Genomic DNA, 23,778 nt, shown 5'->3' with positions numbered 1-23,778 from the left:
TTTAACCTGCCGATTCTACCTGTCTGCTTTCATCGATTATGTTCTCAAAATGGTGGACATAAATCACCATGCGAAATTCAGGATGCTTAAAATACACGCCATAAAAGTAACTGTAATTCTTCTGATAACATCACACTCATTGACATCGCCAACTCAAAACTATACTACCAATTTCTAAAATTAACTTGTCTTTGGTTCATGTTATGGTTCAAATTCAAATGGTTCAAATGGCTCTGAACACTATGGGACTTAACTCCTGAGGTCATCAGTCCCCTAGAATTAAGAAATACGTAAACCTAACTAACCTAAGGACATCACACACATCCATGCCCGAGACAGGATTCGAGACAGTAGCGCCTAGAACCGCTCGGCCACCCCGGCCGGCCCATGTTATGATCCAGTACATAATCAGAACTGACATTTCGCCTTCACATTCGTTGGCTTGACCAAGTCACTATTGAAGTACACCCTTTTAACACAATTTAGACCTCGGATTATGTAACGATTAGTCTCGCATACCCAATACACAACACACATTCCGGAAAATGAGACAGAAGCTAAATAAATGTGGTCAGTCATCTGATCTCTCGCCTCCCCCCCCCCCACCCCCCTACCCCCCTTGAACACGTATGTCGACATACACCACAACTACTTTACGTCGAGCGTCAAAGCCAAGTAGGTGCTACACACTTGTAAATAAAGGGACCTTCATTACGGACATGCGTGTAAGTCACTAGGAGATTGTTTAGTGTGCACGTCGTGTGGACTCAGTTCTTGGGTATAGAGGTCCTTAAGAACTAATGAGCAGATTAGATGTATTTCTAGTCTAGGCTAGTTCTAGGGAAGCAAAATGCTCAGAAGTCTCGTTTGGGTGACATTATACATGACCAGATTCCTAGAATATACAGGATACTTCAAAAAGAAACATTTTGTTCACAAGTCTTAAGTATTCTACATGACTGGAAATTCAAACATGGGACGAATTGTAACTTAATAAAATGTAGCTATAGGATTCCAGACACCTTTTCAAGTCTCGAACATCTGCAACGTGCATGGGAAATTGCACTGAGTAGGGAGGAAAGCTAGACTAGTCTGAGCAGTTGTGCAATACCGCTGTGCGAGGCTGGCGTAGTGATCAGTGCATCTGCCTAGTGAGCAGGAAACAAGTGCTCGAATCCCAGGCTTGACACAAATTTACATTCATCGCTAAAGTGCGCATATATACCACATAGATGTTTGCTGCTGTAGCTCAAGCATTCACTCGAATTGGACTTTTTAGTGTTTTGGACACTTTCAATACGAGCTTTCCTGACCTGTGTTTTCAATCATTACGAGCGTATTTACTAGTCATGTGAGACAATATTTTTCATTATGTTCAGTTTAATACCGTTCTGCACTTGTATTTCGGCGAATATTCTGATTGACTCACTTTGCAACACAGTACAGCTCCACAAACTACTCACAGTGAAATGTGAGTCAATGTCCTAACTAAAAGCTTTCCTCTCTACAGCAATTTATGTTGTATGAAGACAGATCTGGCGATCTCACCATCAAGCAGATTGTTCACAGATAGAAGTGCCATGTATGGACGAACACTGTCCAGCTGAAAAATGGCTCCAACGTACAGTAACATGAGAGGTAATACATGAGGACGCAGGATGTCGGTGGTGTACCAATCTACAATCACAGTGCCCTCAGCCACTACGAGACCTGACCTCAAGTGACACCGATGTCTCCCCACACGGTGACACCAACTGTTACAGCCCTGTGCCTCGCCGGGTCGCCACCGTACTCCCCGACAATGGTCATCTGAGTTGGTGCCGAATGGAGATTCATCGCTGAATACAATGCAACGTCATCCATCAGCAGTCCATGATTCCGGATTATGGTGACTCTCCATACGCAGCTGTCTGTGTTGTGGAGTTAATGGCAGCCTATGCATGGGACGGTAACTGTCTTGTCTCCTACCAATGGTGTTCTGTTGTGTCTAGACAAGACAGCCTAGACACAATGAGAGGAAGCCGAAAGGCACGCACTACGTTAAAGCAGGATGGCGTGAGGTCTGAAACAGGATACGTAATGAATGCTATAAAGAAAAGTACGTAGCTTCTGGAATACTTAACTTTAATCCATCCTTTTGGTACATCTGGAGATTGTGGCGATACAAGTGAGACTCTTTAGATACATGCAATGTTACTAATGGCGCCTTGCTAGGTCGTAGCCATTGACTTAGCTGAAGACTATTCTAACTATCTGCTCGGCAAAGGAGCGAGGCTTCGTCAGTGTAGTCGCTAGCGACGTCGTCCGTACAACTGGGTCGAGTGCTAGTCCGTATCTCGAGACCTGCCTTGTGGTGGCGCTCGGTCTTCGATCACACAGTGGCGACACGCGGGTCCGACATGTACTAATGGACCGCGGCCGATTTAAAACTACCACCTAGCAAGTGTGGTGTCTGGCGGTGACACCACATGTTCAATGACACAAGATGTTCCAGCGGATCCATTACTTGTTCTGGAACGATAGCCTCAGATGTGAAGGGCCTATGATTGGACTGGTGAACAACAAGGTGCGATCCGCCCTTATGGAGGTCAGGAGTGGTCGACCAGAATGTTGACGGGGAGTTTGGCGACATTCGCATTCAGTCCAACACAGGGGCCAATGTCACATCCAAATGGCCCGCAAATCTGAATGTTGCGCAATTCTGACAGTAAACCAAATGGACACCAAAAATGAAGCACCTTTGAAACTCTGTCAACTAACGATAACACTAACTCACTTGGGTATGTGGCATCTCTGTATCCTTGACAGTGATCTAGAAGCATCTGACGCCATTCAAGCACCTTATACACTAAACACTAAAGCACAAAAAAAAAAAAAAAAAAAAAAAAAAAAAAAAAAAAAAAAAAAACTAACTGGTATAGGCGTGCGTATTCAAATACAGAGAAATGTAGACAAGGCAGAATACGGCGCTGCGGTCGGCAAGTGTCTGGTAGATCGGTTACTACTGCTACAATGGCAGGTTACCAAGACTGGTGTTATAACTGGCGCACGAGCGATGGGACTCAGCGTCTCCGAGATAGCGATGAAGTGGGGATTTTCCCGTACGACCATTTCACGACTGTTCCGTGAATATCAGGAATCCAGAAAAACGTCAAATCTCCGACATCACTGCGGCAGAAAAAAGATCCTGCAAGAACGGGAGCAACGACGACTGAAGAGAATCGTTCAATGTGACAGAAGTGCCACCCTTTCACAAATAGCTGCAGATTTCAATGTTGGGACACCAACAACTGTCGGCGTGCGAATCAGTCAACGAAACATCATCGATATTGGCTTTCGGAACCGAAGGACCACTCTTGTACCCTTGATGACTGCACGACACAAGGCTTTACGACCCGCCTGGGCCCACAAGAACGACTTTAGACTGCTGATGATTGGAAACGTGTTGCATGGTCTGACGAGTCTCGTTTCAAATTGTATCGAGCGGCTGGACGTGTACGGGTATGGGGACAACCTCGTGAATCCATGCACCCTGCATGTCAGCAGGGGACTGCTCAAGCTGGTGAAGCCTCTGTAAAATTGTGGGACGGTGCAGTTGGAGCGATACGGGATACTTGATACATCTAGATAAGAGTCTGACAGGTGACATGTACCTAAGCATCCTATCTGATCATCTGCATCCATTCATGTCCATTGTGCATTCCAACAGACTTGTGAAACTCCAGCAGGACAATGCGACACACCATACGTCCAGAATTGCTGAGTTTAAACACTTCCGATGGCCACCGAACTGCCCAGACACGAACATTATTAAGCATATCCAGGATGTGTTGCAACATGCTGTTCAAAAGAGACCTCCACCCCCTAGTACTCTTACGATTCATGGACAGCCCTTAGGGATTCATAGTGTCAGCTCCCTCCAGCACTACTTCACAAATTATTCGAGTCCAATTCATGTCATGTTGTGGCACTTCCGCACGCTCGCGGGGGTCCTACACGATATTAGGCAGGATGTGTGCCAGTTTCTTTCGCTCTTCAGTGTATATCCTACCAGGACTCGCAACAAAACTAATGCACTTTGTTGACCATCCTGTCACAGAGAACAGCACCACTAATTATTTGCGTAACAGATGATTGTGTGCGCGTGTATGAAGATACCCTGATAAAAAAAATGACTCTGAGCACTATGGGACTCAACTGCTGAGGTCAATAGTCCCCTAGAACTTAGAACTAGTTAAACCTAACTAACCTAAGGACATCACAAACATCCATGCCCGAGGCAGGATTCGAACCTGCGACCGTAGCGGGCTTGCGGTTCCAGACTGCAGCGCCTTTAACCGCACGGCCACTTCGGCCGGCGATACCCTGATATCTGGCCACGTTCTCTGCGTCCTTCACATTTTCGGTAGGCAGCGTATTTTCTGGCCGCTTTAGAGCTTCACAAATACTAGCACATGAAAAGCAGTGGCCTGGAGTTCATTTGTGCCTGTACATAACAGAAAACCGCAAGTTCGAAAAGTAAGATGGCTGAAGGTGACCGGAGAGTGGGGAAAGATAAGTATGCCACGCACCTAGTGCAAGAAACTGGGCTCTCGTAATCTAATGCAATACCACAAGCTATGACGATTAAAATGTATAGTTACTCAGATTAAAGAAAACGAAATATTTGAGGCTAAAAAATAATTTAGAGATTTCAATAATTACAGAATGTTCAAATTGACATAGCAATTTCATGTGAGATGTGATGACGGCACAGAGATGATAAATAGATAATGTGAGGTTTGCACAGCCGGCCGGTGTGGCCAAGCGGCTCTAGGCGCTACAGTCTGGAACCGCGCGACCGCTACGGTCGGAGGTTCGAATACAGCCTCGGACATGGATGTGTGTGCTGTTCTTAGGTTAGTAAGGTTTAAGTAGTTCTAAGTTCTAGGGGACTGATGACCTCAGATATTAAGTCCCATAGTACTCAGAGCCATTTGAACCATTCTGAACACTTTCTTTTCGTGAGACCGCGAGGCCTAAATTTTCTTATACCCAGTCTCAATGTGTTTCTAAACGCCTCTCTGTAATTATAATCAGTGTAAAATTTCACGGAACTTTCATTTTGTTAACATGTGTTCACTATTTGTGTGATTTAATTTTCGCCCACGTGCATGCTTATCTTGTGGTTGGAAACCCGCTGTTTTTATGTTCCTCTCAATATAACTTAATTTGAAATTGTGGTTAATGATTATCCACAAACACTTTATAATGCCATAATACTCGGACTACGTTTTCCTACAGTAACGATTCCTTTTCCATATTAGATTCATCTGCTGGTATGTACATTTGCACACACCGGTTACATCAACGTTCTTCCTTTCAGCATAATACGCAAGTTTGTCGCTGCAAGAGATTGCTAGATGCTAAACACGAGTTGATTCACTTCAGAGCTATGATTTCAGGGCTTTGTGATGTTTTGTTAATAATTATAAGTTATGGGCCTCTATCAGTAGAGGACATAATGTTGCTTCCCAGTAAACAAGGAACGTGTAAAAATACGAAAGTTTCCTTAGGTGACCCTAACATGATTTGATTTTCTCTGCTTGTTCTAATTAGTAGTGAGATTAAGTTAGTGAGACCAGTGAAACAGTTTAGGTAAATGCTTTGAGCCCGTTCTCCATACATTTCAATGTGTGCCTTCTGTGCATTGTTATTTACTTTTGTGTCTTATGTTTATAAGCATTTGTTGGATGATTTAATGAGTCAGGTGCAATTAAAATTTTGTCTTTTGGAAAAGGAACTAATACCCAGACATTCACATATTGTAACCATATAAGTATTAAATTTGTTACTTATTTTCTTAAAATAGTTTGCCTTATGCTTTTGTCTCTGAGGAAGGATCTGTGAATGATCATGCTTTACAGTTAGCAGATTGATCTTCCTGGAATAATTCACCATTCCATGTGTCTGGAAAATATTCACTGAACTCTCTATAGTACAGTTAATACACATTTCTTTTAATAAGTTTTTAGAAATTGCATAACATTTTTTTCTTTGTACTTTGTCTTGCAATGTTTTTTTCCCAAGTAAGCATAACAGCCTCAGGATATTTCTTCTGCGTTTCGTGTTAGTATGTAAGCTTCATTTACTAAAAATTAGGCTGCAATTTACTATGCTAATAAACGTGATATTGTGTGTTTTTTCGAGTGATTAGGTGGTAACCAGCTGAAGTATCATCTTGTACTAAGTCCTATTACTTTGGTTATTTTCAGTTCAATATTTGTATTCGCTCTTATGTTGAACTCTTTGTTGAAGTCTTTAAAGTTGCTATTTGTTTATAGGAATGGATGTGTTCGCGTAACTTTTTCACTGAATTATTTTGTAAGATTTATTGAAGAATTTGTGCTGTGTAAAATTTTGAGTGAATGTATGGAAATATGATTCAGTAGTTGGAAATTTACTGTTCAAGCGCCCCTTTTTTTATTTCTTTAGCTTATGCATGAGAGATTGTAGGGCACTCTCCCTTCTGATTCGGTGTAGGGAATACGATCTACGGCGATTTGACTTTATACATTGTGATGAAATGGTGGGCAGCAGTTTATGCTCTTGTTTGCGAGCTCTAGGGAAAGAAATATGGTAATCTTTACCTGCGTTCAAAGGAACAGGACGCCGACTTAAACGACTGCAGTAAAAGCACGGCATTGGTGGGGCGACAAAGCGCGTTTTTTCTGGAGAACGATGAGGAGACATTTCCAGACGGCCATGTGCCATGGTCGCATTGTGCAGAAACACATTAAGCTTGGCGCCAGACTGGGAGCAGACGTCCAGGTATACGACCTAGCGCCGAAAAGTCGCCGACAGCGCATTGTATGCCTTGTTAGGGAGCAAGCCGCCAAAAGAAATGTAAACGTTCTGCAAATGTCCGTGGTACAGGAAAACTGGCGCCCAGACGTCCAGACTCTGTTTCAAAACATTTTTTGTCAATGCACGAAGCTGTTTTCAAGTTTATGGCCATTCTTTGCAAACTTTGAAATGGATGCAACAGGGGAGATAAAAAGCTGTTTATGGTGGGCTGTGCTTCCACCCTGTACTGTGTTGGCAAATGACACGGCAAACATGTGGGAAAGAAGTCTCTGATTGGTCAAATCGGTTTGCAGTGCAAAGACCATTCTCCGAGATTAGAACGCCGGGCTCCTTATGTGAAAGTGGGGAAGTCAAAAAGAGAAATGTGCATTTGGAACAGAGCTGAAGAGGAAATGGGGAGAAAGGAAGAAAGATCAATCTTGTACAAGTCTCTTGTACTGGCGCTTCACTAGTAAAGAACTGCAGGTCTCTATCTAAATGGTGAGACTTGTGTCCTTTGCTAGTGAGCGACATAGAGCCTGTACCAGCTACCTTCTGAACTGTCAGAGGTACTGCTTATATCATCACAGGCACAACGAGTGACACGTGCATTTACTTATTTGTCTTGAGTCGGCCATCTAAACATTTGACGTATTCCGACAAGCACAGTCGTGGCACGGAGCCAAATTGGTTTGGCAGACCAGAAAACGGGTCCATATGCACACTGGAATCCATCAGGGTTTCAGAGGCTCTTAGGGAAGTACCTGTGTTCTGAATTAACTGAACGCGAGACCGCGTACTTGCATTTTTCAGGAACGCGCATTTAATAACAGATTGCCACCGTCCATGACTTCAGTCGCGGAACGGATCGTGGTATCCCGCCTTGACCAGTAGGATGGTAAAGTATTCGCTGCTGCGACGTAGGGCTATAATATCTATTTGTCAGCACCCTGTTCTTTCGAACCATATTTTTCGTTTTTTTTGTTTTTTTTATGGTATAATATAGATGCTTTGTGGTGGCGTAGTTTAATGCCATAACCTGGATTCATGTGTGTGAAGTGACATAGAGCGAGTAGTGTCCTGGTTAGTGTCGTGTGTCGATCCCCAGCAGATCACTCTGTCCACCATAGATCCCATTTTAGTAAGGCTTTTGTTAAATAAATATTTTTTTTTTTTTGTGTGATGTTTCTTTAATAATTTTGTTGTCTTGTCATGTTTCACATCAATAAATCGATTGTGAATTAGACTACAACTTCCCCCTGAGTTCTGATTAACAGTTCCTTCGCATTTTTATGGCAGTCTAGATCTGAAACATAAGGAGTAGCTTTTTCACTTGGTGTCCACTGCGTGAAACTTTTACTACATTTACAATAATCATCTTTCATGCTTATTATCCAGTGAAGTTGCATTGTGGTGTTCTCTGACCAAAATGGTAATAAATCCATGGAAAGGTTTGTGCCCTGTTGTGTAGCTGTGTAATCTGTGTCTGAACCGTTATTAAAATAAGAATGCAATCCATGGAAATGGCGCAAAGGCTTAAGCTGAGAATCAGTCGTGTTCGAGACAAACTCTCGATTAAAACCGAAAATATGCCCATGCAAATTAGACTAGAAATACGTGGGGCTTTCGAGCCTGATGTAAGTAAAATAAAGGAAAGGCTTGAAAATATAGAGGCAGAATAATTTAGGCAAAGCCCAGGAGCCATGAATGGAAACAGAAGTTGAGAGATAAATAGATATTAGCGAAAATATTGTACTGGCAGTTGCTAACGTCATTCACTTTAAATACCAAGGAGATAAATGTGATTCCCTCGGATGTGAATTAGAAAATCGAGGCCTGTTCTGAAAGTCCAGTACTGAATAACAAAGAAAAGTTCAGCAAGTTCGAAGACCTAGCATCAACATTAACTCTGGAAGTAATCCTGACGCCACGCTAGAGACTGTGACTGGAAGTAGTTCAGTCGTCGCAACGGATTAAAGAAGGCCAACAAACTGTTAATCGCCAACATAAACGAGCTTTCAACGAACTATATGAATACCTTTGCCGTGTGGAGAGTAAATTATATCACTGAACAGCGCTAACGATCTTTGTGGTTCCATTAGTAGCAACCAATAACGAGCAGCTTGGTTTGGAGTGAAGATGAGCGTACTTGCGGGCATGATCTTCTTGCAGGTCGTGCGTTAACTCGACATGGAGGACAGAGGAAAATTTGTATTCACATGAAGTTAATTGTTTCGATTAGAAGAAATCTTTTTTTCCTTTCGGAAATTTAATGTAGTTCAAAAAGCCGGAAACGATATGCATCTTTTAGCTTAGATTGAACAGTTCAATAATTCACTACCACCAAAATGGCCGTTTTGCCACAAACTTGGGGGAATATGAAGGTATCTTGAAAGGCATCCAGAATGTATCCTCTATCTCGTAAATTTCATACATACAGAGATTTTTGTTACACTTTCCTGTCTGCTTGTTGGATACAAGTGTCGCAAGGGACAAAAGGCCATGTGAAATACATCAATATATTCTGAAGCACTGAGCGATCTAATCTTCCGGAATCCGCACATTATTTTGAGCACATGGTTCGAAAGAAACAATTTCTGTGTAATGCTTACAGCCCTGCAGAGCTCATTTGGAAACGTGTAACTCAATTATTAGTTAAACTGACACAGATTATATTCAAAGGAATTAGAGACGTTGGCTGTGAGTGGACATTGATTTAAATCAATGGAGAAAGTTGAAAATTTGTGTCAAACTGGGATTTGAACTCCGGACTCCTGCTTACTAGGCAGATGCTGTGGCCACTAAGCCACCTGGGCACAGTAGCTTCCCACCAGACCCAAATTCTCAACTTATCCACATACTCCTAATGTAGTGTCCCTTGACCATTAGCCTCATCACACGTTGCATTTCACCAATTCCCGTAAGAGTTCCAGCCTGGTGTGCATCCTCACTGAAGGTGTCATCTACCACCTTCGACTTAATTATATGCAGCGTGTGGTGTCTGTTCTTTCGAACCCATCTGGACACCGTGGTCATCGCGACTGTACGGACCTAGTAAGTAGGAGACCCGGGTTCGACTCCCGGTCAGGCACAAATTTTCAACTTTCCCCATTCATTTAAATCAATGCCCACTCGCAGCCAATGTCTGTAATTCTTTCTTAATTCATAGTGCCTGCTGGATCAAAATGGTGTCTGTTCTTTCGGACATTACGTTAGTTGGCTGCTGCAAGGATGACACTGAAGCATTGAAAGGTCCGTTTCTAGATCTCAAATTTGACAATAGTAGCCACGCGCCAAAGAATAACAATATTGAGAATAACAAAGAATTCCAACCTAAACCCTACAGGCCACGTCGCTGGCAGTCCAGGAGCTAATTTAACAACCAGGTCCAATTCAGAAACAAGAAACGAGAAGGGGGCCCTTCGGATCTGAGGAGACTCCACAGTAATAATAACTACCACAGTGGTTACAGGAATAGATTCGGACCAAGCTGCTGAAATCAGGATAGTTTTCTCTCTCAGAGTCGTGGTCAGGTTGTTGACCCACAAAATAGTCAGATAGTACGCAGTTCCCCGCAAAATGACATATAACAACTAACTGCCTTCTCTGCGCGATATCAATGGAGATACTATCGAAGACAGTGCTGGCAAAGCAGAGTTACTAAACACAGCCATCCGAAATACCTTCACAAAGCCTCGTGATGCCAATTGAGGAGCTACTCGAACGAATAGTGGCAGCTCCGGTCAAAGAAAACCATCATAACGACCGGGAGAGCGGTGTGCTGACCACACGCCCCTCCCATCCGCTTCTTCAGCCGAGGATGACACAGCGGCCGGATGGTCCCGATGGGCCACTTGTGGCCTGAAGACGGAGTGCTATTGTGTTCAAACATTATGATTTAGATCGAAGAAAACTGTCTATTGACACACAGTCAGCATAGGGTTAGAAAACATCGTTCCTGTGAAACAAAACTGGCTCTTTATCACATGAAGTGTTGAGTCCTATTGACAAGGGATTTCAGATCGATTCCGTATTTCTGGATTTCCAGAAGGCTTGTGACATTGTACCACACAAGTGGTTTGTAGTGAAATTCCGTGCTCATGGAATATCGTCTTAGTTATGTGCCTGGATTTGTGATTTCCTGTCAGAGAGGCCACAGTTCGTAGTAATTGACGGAAAGTCATCGAGTAAAACAGAAGTGATTTCTTGTGTTCCCCAAGGTGTGTTATAGGCTCTTTGTTGTTCCTTATCTATATAATCGATTTGGGAGACAATCTGAGCAGCCGTCTAGGATGTTAGCAGATGACGCTGTCGTTTATCGACTAATGAAGTCATCAGAAGATCAAAACAAACGGCAAAACGGTTTAGGAAAGATTTGTGGTGCACAAATTTGCAATTGACCCTAAATACGAAAAGTGTGAGGTCATCCACATGAGTGCTGAAAGGAATTCGTTAAACTTCCGTTACACGATAAATCAGTCGAATCTAAAGGCCGTAAATTTTAATATATACCTAGGAATTACAATTACGAACAACTTAAATTGGAAGGAACACACAGAAAATGTTGTGGGTAAGGCTAACTAAAGACTGTGTTTTATTGGCAGGACACTTAAAAAATGCAACAGTTCTACTAAGGAGACTGCCTACACTACGCTTGTCCGTCCTCTTTTAGAATACTGCTGCGCGGTGGGGGTCCTTACCAGATAGGACTGACGGAGTACATCGAAAAGGTTCAAAGAAGGGCAGCACGTTTCGTATTATCGCAGTATGTGGGAGAGAGTGTCACAGAAATGATACAGGATTTGGGCTGGAAATCGTTAAATGAAGGGCGTTTTTCGTTGCGACGGAATCTTCTCACGAAATTCCAATCACCAATTTTCTCCTCCGAATGCGAAAACATTTTGTTGATACCGACCTACATAGGGAGGAACGATCACCACGATAAAACAAGGGAAATCAGAACTCGTACTGAAAGATACAGGTGCGCGTTCTTTCCGCGCGCTATACGAAATTGGAATAATAGCCGGCCGAAGTGGCCGTGCGGTTAAAGGCGCTGCAGTCTGGAACCGCGAGACCGCTACGGTCGCAGGTTCGAATCCTGCCTCGGGCATGGATGTTTGTGATGTCCTTAGGTTAGTTAGGTTTAACTAGTTCTAAGTTCTAGGGGACTAATGACCTCAGCAGTTGAGTCCCATAGTGCTCAGAGCCATTTTTTTTTTTTTTTTTTTGTGAATAATAGAGATGTGTGAAGGTGGTTAGATGAACCCTCTGCCAGGCACTTGAATGTGATTTGCACAGTATCCATGTAGATTTAGATGTAGAAAATGAAGCATTTGATAGGATGCAAGAGAATGCAACTAGTATAATTAATATGGTACAACTAGAGGCTGTAACGGATTTACTATTTGACAAGAATGTGGTCTTTCAAAATACTGTGGCTCAGTCTGTTGTTACTATTTCGATTGATCAAGTCAATCTGTCCAATGATCTAGATTCTGGGAGCCGTTGCTCTATCGTCAATAAACAGCATCTGATTAGTGTGAGAAGATAGCAATGTGGCTAGTCTTTCCCTAAAGGCGACAAAAGTTATGGAATTGATTCTGGATACAAGACCGCTACGGTCGCAGGTTCGAATCCTGCCTCGGGCATGGATGTTTGTGATGTCCTTAGGTTAGTTAGGTTTAACTAGTTCTAAGTTCTAGGGGACTAATGACCTCCGCTGTTGAGTCCCATAGTGCTCAGAGCCATTTGAACCATTTAATTCTGGATAAAAGTGTGGAAGTTCTAAGGCAAACATGGGGGCACAAATTAGCAGCGCAATTTTTGACAGTACCATTCCTTATGACAGATGTAGTCCTAAGGGGTAAGTTTTCGCATGAGCACCACACAGTGTTGAATTTTCGTGATGCAATGGAGAATAATCTTTCGTCAGTCAGGTTGAAGCTTGAGGATCATATATTGAAATGGAAGATTGAAATAAGTTGCCTAAAATTTCTCTCTCCCTCCAGGTTCCGAACCAACCTGGTGCTTTTCTAAACCAGTTGGTTGGTTGTTTGGGGAAGGAGACCAGACAGCGTGGTCATCGGTCTCATCCGATTAGGGAAGGAAGTCGGCCGTGCCCTTTCAGAGGAACCATCCCGGCATTTGCCTGGAATGATTTAGGGAAATCACGGAAAACCCAAATCAGGATGGCCGGACGCGGGATTGAACTTTCTAAACCAGTATGAGATTCTTTGAAATGTTATACTGTGAGTACAACTGATCTGCCGACGCACCGAAAACATGCCAGGGACGAACTGATGATTAGGTCAACATAGCGCCCAGTCCCTGAGCGGAGAAGATCTCCGACCCAGCCAGGAATCAAACGCGGGCCCTTAGGATTGACATTCCGTCGCGATGACCACTCAGCTACCTGGGGCGGATGGCGTAATGGTTCGGACGATATTTACGTCCCTGCCGCACTTGTGCGCGAGAGGTGTTTACGTTAAGAGTGTAGCGGTGTGCCGCGGTAATACATAGAACGAATCATGCCCCTGTCGTTCCGCAAAATCGACACTGAAAATTAGTATTGTTAACGAATATGCTCGACCGAAGGCTTAAGAGACAGAACATTATCTACAGGACGAGGTAAAGATCGAACCTGACGTTCTAGTTGGAAAACACTTATCTATAGTCAGCAGCGTCGTCTATGTCAAGCTCATGAAGCGGCATGTGACGAACTGCTACTCCTAAACCGCCAAGGACTTCGTTTCTGTCATTCAGATGGGAATGTTGGAGCGGTTACAGTTGAACAAACCGGGATGGGACTAAGAACGATCTGCGTCTTTGAGCTTCCATTCGAAGTGTCAGAAGAATTGCTGACAGACGCGCTGCGTTGTTACAGAATGGTCCTATCCCATGTGGTTGAAAAATGGACGAGTTTCAAAACGTATCCTGTCTTCAATGGCGTCAGACAACTTTGGATAGAGCTCCGAAAACGTATTCCGTCATACTTGTACATCGCTGGTTGTAGGGCGAGTGTAATCTATGACGGACAACCAAGGACGTGCTCTGAGTGCGGGAAGGAAGAACACATACGTTCTGAGTGTACTAACACCTGCACTTGCACATAAGGACTAACAATTGCACTGTTAGCAACGCGATGTTTTTTCGAACTTTGTTTTAATATCTATAAATACTTTTTTAAAGGGTGCCAGAGGTGGCCCCACTTTGATTTTGTTATTATTTAACGCTGCATGGTAGGATGGCAGTGAGGTTCCTTCCAGGAAAGTTATAATTTATAACGACGTACTATGGTTTTGGGAATAATAAAGGTTTGTATTTGTCCTATCTTCCTTAAATAAAAAAAAGTTGGTAGAGCAGTTGCCCATGAAAAGCAAAGGTCCTGAGTTCGAATCTCCATGTGGCACACAGTTTTAATCTCCCAGTAACTTTCAGTTATCTCAGTACTGGACCAAGGAATAACTGAATCAGCAGAGAGTTCTTATAAATTCCATTGATAGTAGTTCCAAAGAGCAATGATTCAATAGGGACAGTACTTGATTCAAGACAGATCACGGTTATTATTATGCCAGTGATGGATAAACTTCAGAGCTTAGTTGACTTATTACTAACGTTTCATGGTGTAAATGTGTGCCGGCCGGGGTGGCCGAGCGGTTCTAGACGCTACAGTCTGGAATCGAGCGACCGCTATGGTCGCAGGTTCGAATCCTGCCTTGGGCATGGATGTGTGTGATGTACTTAGGTTAGTTAGTTTTAAGTAGTTCCAAGTTCTAGGGGAATGATGACCTCAGAAGTTAAGTCCCATAGTGCTCAGAGCCATTTGAACCATTTTTTTTTTTTTTTTTTTTTTTTTTGTGAAATTGTATTCTTCGGTGGATTTAGGAGAGAGCTGAGAGAGCTACTGGTAAATGTAGCTCCACTCCATCTGTTGACTGTATACACTTCCCTTTGTGTTACCAGTGATACCAGTTTTGCACTCTCACTTGCACGAAATGTCTCCTCCGCCACCTATTAAGACTATTCTACCTAACAATTTGAAGAAAATAGTCTCACTCTTTGCTCATGATCAAGTCATGGTCTACCCACAGTCGTATCGTGTGCACTCTGTTGCAGTAGTTTCCTAATTCTGGCTTTATTGCAAACTTAGAAAAATCAGAGTTTGGGAAATCAATTATCAAATTTCTTGGATATAGTATTTCTGCTGAAGGTGTCCAGAAAAGCCAAAATCCACAGAAGAGTTCGTTATTCCTACACGCAAAAGCCAAGTGAGGACATTCTTGAGCCTTACTAATTTCTACTAGCAATTTGTCAATGTTACTGTCATGTCTGCTCCTAGGCTATGTGAGCTGACAGGAGACAATGTAGTATGGAATTGGGATAACAAGACACAAGCGAAATATCAAAGTGTTAAGTATACTCTTACTGCTGCTCCACTCTTATCAAATCTCAATTGCTCTAATGCTTTCTGTATCTATACTGTCAGTTGAAAAACTGCTTTGGGTAGCTATCTACTCCAATAAGTAGAAGAAAATATTGTAGTATGTCAGAAAATGATGGCGTTTGCCAGTAGAGTGTTGTCAAAGGGTGAACACACTATTCTGTCAAAGAGCCGTAGATTCTTGCAATAGTTCGTTCCTTCATGGAGCGAGTGCTCATCAGAGACAAGGGTGTCGTCAGGATTGCCCCAGGGAAGTGGGCTAGTGACCTCTGTCAGGTCACTGGTCACCCCCATGCTGCATTTCTATGGTTTGCATTTGGTACAGCTCCCGCTCTGTAGTCTTGGCCGAAAGCCATTTCCTAAGTGCAATCTGAAGGACCTCTGTTTCGACTCTTCCCATGGTTTCCAGTCCTCTCCTGTAAACGCAGGGCCGGCCGATGTGGCCGAATGCTTCTAGGCGCTTCAGTCCGGAACCGCACTGCAGTTACGGTCGCAGGCTCGAATCCTGCCTCGGGCATGGACGTGTGTGATGTCCTTAGGTTAGTTAGGTTTAAGTAGTTCTAAGTCTAGGGGACTGATGACCTCAGATGTTAAGTCCCATAGTGCTTAGAGCTATATGAACCTTTTTTTTGCAAACGCAGGTCATGCGTTTCTGGCGTCATACAATAGTCCATCCTGACTGAGAACTCTGCTTGTCTACCCAGCACTTAGTGGTTGTTGCACCGTCCCGACTTAAGAGAATCTTCTTTGATAATTGGCTGACCCATATTCGTAAACTAAAGACTAGCCGCCTGGGGAAGCGTAACGCTCTCTGCTTCCTTAACCGCATTTATTGAGGGGTGGATAACGCAACTGTTCTTCCCTGTTTGTCAAATCGTTTATGTGTATAGAGAATAACAGCGATCCTATCAATGGCCCACCGCTGGCAGCCGTTCTCTTGGTCATGTGGACAGCTGAGTGAAGTACGAAATCCAAACTGGGTACCCAGTGGTAGGAAGGCTCTGAAGCCCCAGTCATGGAGTGTACGTAAAATGTGATGAACAGAAAGAGTGTTGTATGTCTTATCGACGTCGAGAAAGACGGTAATGAGTTCCTGGCGGTTAGAAAAAGCCTGCCTGATTGCCGTTTTCAGCGTACACAGCAGCGGAGGCTCATTCTTAACGGCCAGGCAGCCTGGTCGCACCTGAAATTTTGTGACATAACTTTATTCTGTGCATTTTTTCAGTATTATATCAAGTAGTTTGAGTATGACATGATTTCGTAAGTGACAGAGACCAGAGGTAATTAGGTCCAGTTTCCAATGATCCATTGCAAGAACCCATGACGTTACTACGAGCTGTTAGTAGTGGGTCGACAGGGTCCAGTCGCCGTCACTCCTCTCTCATTCCCCCTCAGCGCTTCCATGCACGTGAACCTCTTTTCTTTTCCCCAGCCACCTCGAGGGCCAGCGCCAGGTGGCTCCAAATACTGCGGTCATAGTGGCGTGACCAAGGTGCTCCCTTTCTCTACCTCACCCCTCGCCACAGAATAGCTTGAGGTTATCTCGGATGGACCCGGTGAATGGGCCAGTTCACGCAACCTCTCTTTCCCTGCAACCCAGCTAACCCTGCCGTCACTGTCACATTACCACTCTCCCATCTGTCCGCTTGTCTACACAATGTTTGGGGCTAACTGACTTGGGCTTCTAGCCAGAATTTTCAGTCTTATAACTTAATCCACTCTCTTATAGCCGTTGTAACGCGCCTTTCTGCATCCGCCCCCCCCCCCCCGCCCCCCTCTTGCAACATACTGCCCCTGCTATTGCAAGCGAGTCAATCTCTCAGTAGTGTGTGGTATCCTGGAACTATGTGGTTGAAACTCCGGTATTCTTGCAGTGATTTTAAATTAATAGACTGTTTGCTAAAAACTTCCATTAATTTACTAATTATGGAAGAGAAGCCTAGAAATCAAGTGGATGGATACATATAAACCAAAAGATTTCTTAATGTCTCAACTCAATGAAGAGAACAACAGAACTTTCAGTAATACATGGTTCTGCATATGTGGTTAACCATGAGCGAAAAGAAACTTTGAGTTGGCTGTAAGGATCTAAAGCATTTGAGTGGTCGAATTAATACACATCACGAAAGTGGACTACATTTAGAAAATGCTTGTAAATACAAAATGTTTGGTACCATTAACACTCCTGTTCAGATTGATTCAGTGCATGAAATGTCAATTCACGAACGTTATGCATTAGTTATCAAGAATAGACATATATTAAACCGAATAGTGGAGTGCTGCAAATTTTATGAAACTAATGAGTCAGCACTAAGGGCTATCAATAACAAACAGGACTCAGCTAATAGTGGCAGTTTCTTAGAAGGCTGGAAGATTAGGGTTTAACAGTCTATCGACATTAAGGTCATTAGACATAGAGCACAAGCTCACATTGTTTCAAGGATGGGGAAGAAAATCGGCCTTACCCTTTCGAAGGAACAATCCTGGCATTTGTTGAAGCGATTTGGGGAAAGCATAGGAAACCTAAATCTGAATAGCCAGTGGTGAATTTGAACCATAGTCTTCTCAAATGCGAGTTCAGTGTGGTAACCACTGCACCATATAGCTCAATGCAATTACTTGGATTTCTTATCTCTTCTAGAAAAACTTGACAGTGTGACACACGACCACTTAAACAGCTCTAGTATTTCCATCTGTAAATATACGTCACACGTCATACGAAATTAACTTTTAGACTGTATGTATCAAGTTTACATTGAAGAACTGATAAATGACATTAATGCTGCTATTTTTGTTTCTGTGCTGGTATATGAAACAAGAGATATTACATACAAATGTCAGTCTGTCATTATTCTGCGATATATTGCAGAATAGAAACCTATTGAAAGATTCCTTTCCTCTGACATAAATGACAAAAATGAAGGTTACATAACAACGGTTCTGAACAATTCCGTCTTGCAGTTCATTGAAATTTTGAGCTCCATCGATGAAAATGAGCATGAGCTACAACTATTATCCATATGGTTGGATGTGAATCATCCCTCATGTAAGTCACACTGACCAGGATACAAAAATCACCGAGAAATTAGAACCGAGCACAATAAGAGGGCTACCATTCTTCTAAGCATTTTGCAGAGAATGTTGTTGACCCTAAGAGGTCTGTAGCTGCCGGTGGATGTTGGGCAATGATTTATATTACCCCTGAGAAGGAAAGACACCTTCAAGCCAAATACAGGTTGAAAACCCTGAATAGAGCTTTGAGTAACATTCAGATGTTGGATCGTCTGATTATTATTTGAGTCGGGGCCTAGGGCCCTAGTGTGAGATGTGGCAACAACGTGAAACAGTTGGCAGTCAGTGAGAGGTCCATTACATGATTCGAGAAGGTGACGGCTGAAGGAGAGGAAGATGTCAACTTCTTACTTTTTGGTAGGCAGCCGGGTAAGAAATGACGCCGACGCTGTCGCAAAGTGCGTTGGAATCGATGAGTCATTACAAAGACTAACCCAAAGGAAGAGATGCATACACTTGTTGATTTTTCGGGGCCCAGAAAACTACAGAGCTTGGTCTACACCTGTGACAAAGAGGCATGTGTTTGCAGCAAGGAGACATAGCACTCCCAGGTTTCCTTCTCACTGTGCTTCATTAGATGGTGAGCCTTATAGTAAAGTCATTTAAAAGTGAGGAGAGTGATGTGTGAACAATTTTGTTAGAGTCTCTTCAATGGTCTTTGATGGTCCTTAATGGCTGCTGCATTCTCTTTTGTCCATTATGACACCAGCTGATGGCGAAAGAGGTGATTGGAAAGGGATATGGTGATAATAATATAGGATAATCATATTGGAGACATATTCTACAACCTTGCTGATACAGTCTGATGAAGAGGGTGCAAAGCTGACAGGAAATGAATACAGTTTCTAGTTGGCTCTTCAAAGTGGCTAACATGATAATTGGCCCATCAGGTGGTACCAAGGAAGCGACAGGATCACCAGAAAATGGTCTTAGTCACAAAGCTAGCTATCATCTACTTCTACGTCTACATGGTTACTCTGCAATTCACACTTAAGTGCCTGGCAGAGGGTTCATCGAACCATTATCATACTGCTTCTCTACCATTCCACTCTCGAATGGCGCGTGGGAAAAAGGAACACCTAAGTCTTTCCGTTCGGACTCTGATTTCTCTTATTTTATTATGATTATCATTTCTCTCTATGTAGGTGAGTGTCAATAAAATATTTTCGCATTCGAAAGAGAAAGTTGGCGATTGAAATTTCGTAAATAGATCTCGCCGCAAAGAAAACCGCCTTTGTTTCAGTGACTGCCACCCCAACTCGCGTATCATATCAGTGACACTCTCGCCCCTATTGCGCGATAACACGAAACGGGCTGCCCTTCTTTGCACTTTTTCGATGTCCTCCGTCAATCCTACCTGGTAAGGATCCCACACTGGGCAGCAATATTCCAGCAGAGGACGGACAAGTGTAATGTAGGCTGTCTCTTTAGTGGGTTTGTCGCATCTTCTAAGTGTTCTGCCAACAAAGCACAGACACTGTAGGAGGCCCATGAGACTGGGTGAAGAGATTGTAAGGCCGATAGCTGAAAGATGTTATGTACAACAATAAAGTTTATATAGTGCCATCACAGACGGAAAACAGGTCAAGATCAGAAAGAAACTGGTCACTCAGAGGACTCCTATCGGAAGAAGTCAAACTCCCCCACAGAGACTCGCGTGCATTGAAATCATCAAGCGAGAGAAAAGTGGGGGAAAGTTGTAGGATTAAGATGTTCATCTCAAATTAAACAAGTGGTCTGTCTGCAGATAAATAAACGTTACAAATGGTAATCCGTGGGGCCATTTGCACTCTCACCACTACTGCTTCCAATGAGATACAGTCGCTGATGATATCTGTGTGAACGAATGTGTAGATAACTTCAGGTGCCTGCTTGGCACCTGTATCACTCTGACAGAATACATGGCAACCTTGGAGCTTTGGTGGATGGCCATCAGTGAAGCATGTCTCTTGGAGAGCAATACAGAGAACAGAAGAGGAGGAAATGAGTCGTTGTAGTTCTGGCACATGACAGAAATATCTATTACAGTTCCACTGGATCACCTTGTAGAGACTGTCCTGGTTAGCTGTGAACAGAATAAGACAATTGGTCATGTTCTAGGATCACTTCTAGTCACCAGTAGGGTTACCTCACAAATCAAAATTGATTCAGAATCTGATGGTGTGCAGGTATCAGGCACCTCTGGGGCTCCAGAGTACCCTTCTCCCAAAATTTCTTTTCTTCTCTTTGACTTTTGGCAGTCGATATTCTTGGGAAGGCTTGTGCTTTGTTGCTGTAGGAACAAACGAAGAGTGGGCAGCCCTCAGATCCACAGGCTGTGATACCTTCAGCCACTGGTTGGTATAACGTTTCTTATCAATAGGTTTCAGCAAAGAGAGCCGTAAGAGGGAGCTCTCTCGGTGGAAAATGGTAGATGGAGCTGCTTCTCCATGTGGGTGTGGGATTTTGTTTCCAAAAATGGTGCTTCAGAGGAGGGAAAGGGCTGTGGTATATTTAGTTTATCCAAGGCAGAACGGGTAACAGCTGTGAATTTTGCATAATTTGTCACCATGTAAACTGGATGCATGTTTTCATATTTTTTTCCTTGCTTCAGTATATGACAGGTGGTCAACTAATTTATATTCTTGCAGTTTCTTTTCTTTTTTTTTAAGCACTGAGCAATCTGGTGAAAGTGGGGGATGGCGATGCATACAATCTACATACAAAGGTGGTTTTTTCCAAGGATGACCTTCGTGAAGGAATGTCCTTGTTTCTGCATTTTAGGTCTGTTGCGCAGTAGGATGACATGATGTACCTGTAAAAGCATGAGCACCAGAAATAGCTCATGAACAGTAGGATGAAAGGTTTTGCATTGCATCTCTATGTCACAGCATTAACATTCTCTGGGACAGAGGGAGGAGGGCTGAGCAGATATTTCCTTTAATAATTAAGATAAAAACATCTGTACCTATTTGGATATCTTTTGGACATTTTTGTATTTGATAGACAAAATGTGTACCTTGCTGTTCTAGATTAGCTCATAGCTTTTAGTCTGCTGGAGTGTAAGGTCTCTATGAAAGGTAAATCCTTGTACCACAATCAAAGTTTTATGTGGAGTAATAACCACAAGTAACTAATGAGTCCACTTCAATTTTGTCTTCTATTTCTTCCATGATAAATAATGGTTTCTTCACTGTAAAATTAAATTCATCTGTTCTAGTACACACCAAGTATAGATTTAAGTGTTTCATTACCATTCTTATGGTTTGTTTCTCTTGCCAAGGGGCAGATGGTGTAGGGTTGGTTGGTTAGTTTGGAGATTAAAGGGACTAAACTGCAAGGCTATCGGTCCCACCAGCGTAGGGAAATCAGCTGCATTATGTGCTTACATTGAAATGTCAATACCTGTCTCTTTAGACAGCTGGATCATTAAGGCCATTATGACAGTGTAATCTCATGCATTTCATGTGCGAAACATCCTCTCTGATGCCACACACTCCAATCCATGGCAATCTCCACAGGCACCACCCAGCTGCAGCAACTGTCATTTGGCACGACAGCCATTGCCAGGAGTAGTGATGCTCCAAAAGAATGGGCATCTACTTCTTGGCAGTGCAGGAAGTTAGTAGCTCAAGTACCAGAAGTATGATTCCTGTGTTGAGGCTTTTTTGGAAGGGTACCTGACGATCTGATCCCACCATGTCAGAGTATCTACAACATGGGCTTTGAAGCATGTAAACAAGCCTTAATTGTTATTGTGTACAGCAGATCTTTACTTCTGTAGACAGGTGGCACGATGGAAGGCGTTCATCCCGAGTCAGATCATACTGTGGATCAAAAGATGTAAATGGATGTTAAACCCCAAAGGGGATGAAAAATTCAACCAAAAAGCTGATGTAAAGAAATGGACGAAGAGGAAAACAAACCACAACATATGAGAGTATTAGCCAGATCAATATCATGTCACCATGGGAAGGAGAGCAAAAGAAGTAAGGATAGTCAGAGATGAGGGATTATAGCACAAGAAAGGAGGTAGGTGCTGCAACAGCATGGGAACCTCTGCTTGACATGCACCTCATGACAAGAGAGTCATGATCTCCTTCACAGGAACATTGAAGCTACCAACTCATGCTGCATTCCCTCTTGTTGTATTAATTTATTCATGTCTTCTCAATTATTATTTTATTGTTTACTTTGTTTGCATGATACACTGTGTAGGTTGTGTGATGGTTAGATATTTTCCTTGCAAGTCTTCTGTCACAAGAGACCACAAATTTCTGAAAGTAATATAACTGTCAATAGTTTAAAAACCTCAACATAGAAAGAGCATACACAGTGTGTAGATATGAATGTAAACAAATAAAAATATTTTATGAAAGCTGTTTCAACAATTCAAAAGGCAATTCTGCTGGAAAATAGTTTCAGATATCATTTGGGACTTAGAAAGAAAACAAGTCACAAAGAAGGAACTAAAAATGAGCCTTGTACTGCTTTCTAAATATTGTTTCAAGTGGTTTTTTTAGTTTCTTGTTTCCAGGTAAGTAAGTGATGATCTTTTATAATTTTTGGACGATAGTTTCCCAGTCTTTCAGTTTACATCAGTGTGGAAGATTTACCCCACACATTTGTCAAGAATATTTATTGCAAATTTAGCTTTGATTACAAATAAACTATGCTATTTTGTTAATTCCTTAATGATGTTAATGATTTTTTTATAATTTTTGGACGATATTTTTCAAAACTTTTCAGTTTTACTAGTGTGGAACACTTACTGTACACCTTTGTCATGAACATGCATTGTGACTTTGACTTTGATTATAAATAAATTTTGCCGGCCGCGGTGGCCGTGCGGTTCTGGCGCAGCAGTCCGGAACTGCGGGACTGCTAGAGTCACAGGTTCGAATCCTGCCTCGGGCATGGATGTGTGTGATGTCCTTAGGTTAGTTAGGTTTAAGTAGTTCTATGTTCTAGGGGACTTATGACCTAAGATGTTGAGTCCCATAGTGCTCAGAGCCATTTGAACCATTTGAAATAAATTTTGCTACTAATGTTATTACAGAAATAAGGGTGGCATGGCATAAGCCCACGTTCACAGCAATCAGTGACCATAATACATGTAACTTTGGGGTCAACATTCTAAAGAAAATTGACAATTTGTGATAAGAGTGTCTCACTATATGTATAATACCAAGGGCACTGCAGTACTCACTTGCCATTTGCAGTTGATTGAAACGAGAGAGCCACTCACGTAAAATGGACTTGAGTATGTACTCCAGTCATGTGAACGATGAGCAGTATCATTGATTGGTTGGGTGTATGCTCCCCTGGTAAACTGTTTTGGCATGGAGAGATGGGCATAAATGTAGCACCACCTGCTCTGCTACTGATAAGGTATAAGTAAACTCCATGAAGTGCTGGGCACAGATGTAAATGTTCAAATGTGTGTGAAATCTTATGGGACT

General features: G+C 42.7%; 1 protein-coding gene across 1 annotated transcript in view; it reads right to left on the bottom strand.

Annotated features, from left to right (window-relative positions):
- The window catches only part of LOC126419630 (coiled-coil domain-containing protein 96-like), a 182,762-nt gene that overhangs the window by 19,045 nt on the left and 139,939 nt on the right, over positions 1 to 23,778 (bottom strand). The window lies entirely within an intron of this gene.

The sequence above is a fragment of the Schistocerca serialis genome, chromosome 9, assembly GCF_023864345.2.
Source record: "Schistocerca serialis cubense isolate TAMUIC-IGC-003099 chromosome 9, iqSchSeri2.2, whole genome shotgun sequence".
Taxonomy (NCBI): domain Eukaryota; kingdom Metazoa; phylum Arthropoda; class Insecta; order Orthoptera; family Acrididae; genus Schistocerca; species Schistocerca serialis.
The sequence above is the reverse complement of the archived record's forward strand: the minus strand, read 5'-3'. Positions and strand labels throughout refer to the sequence as shown.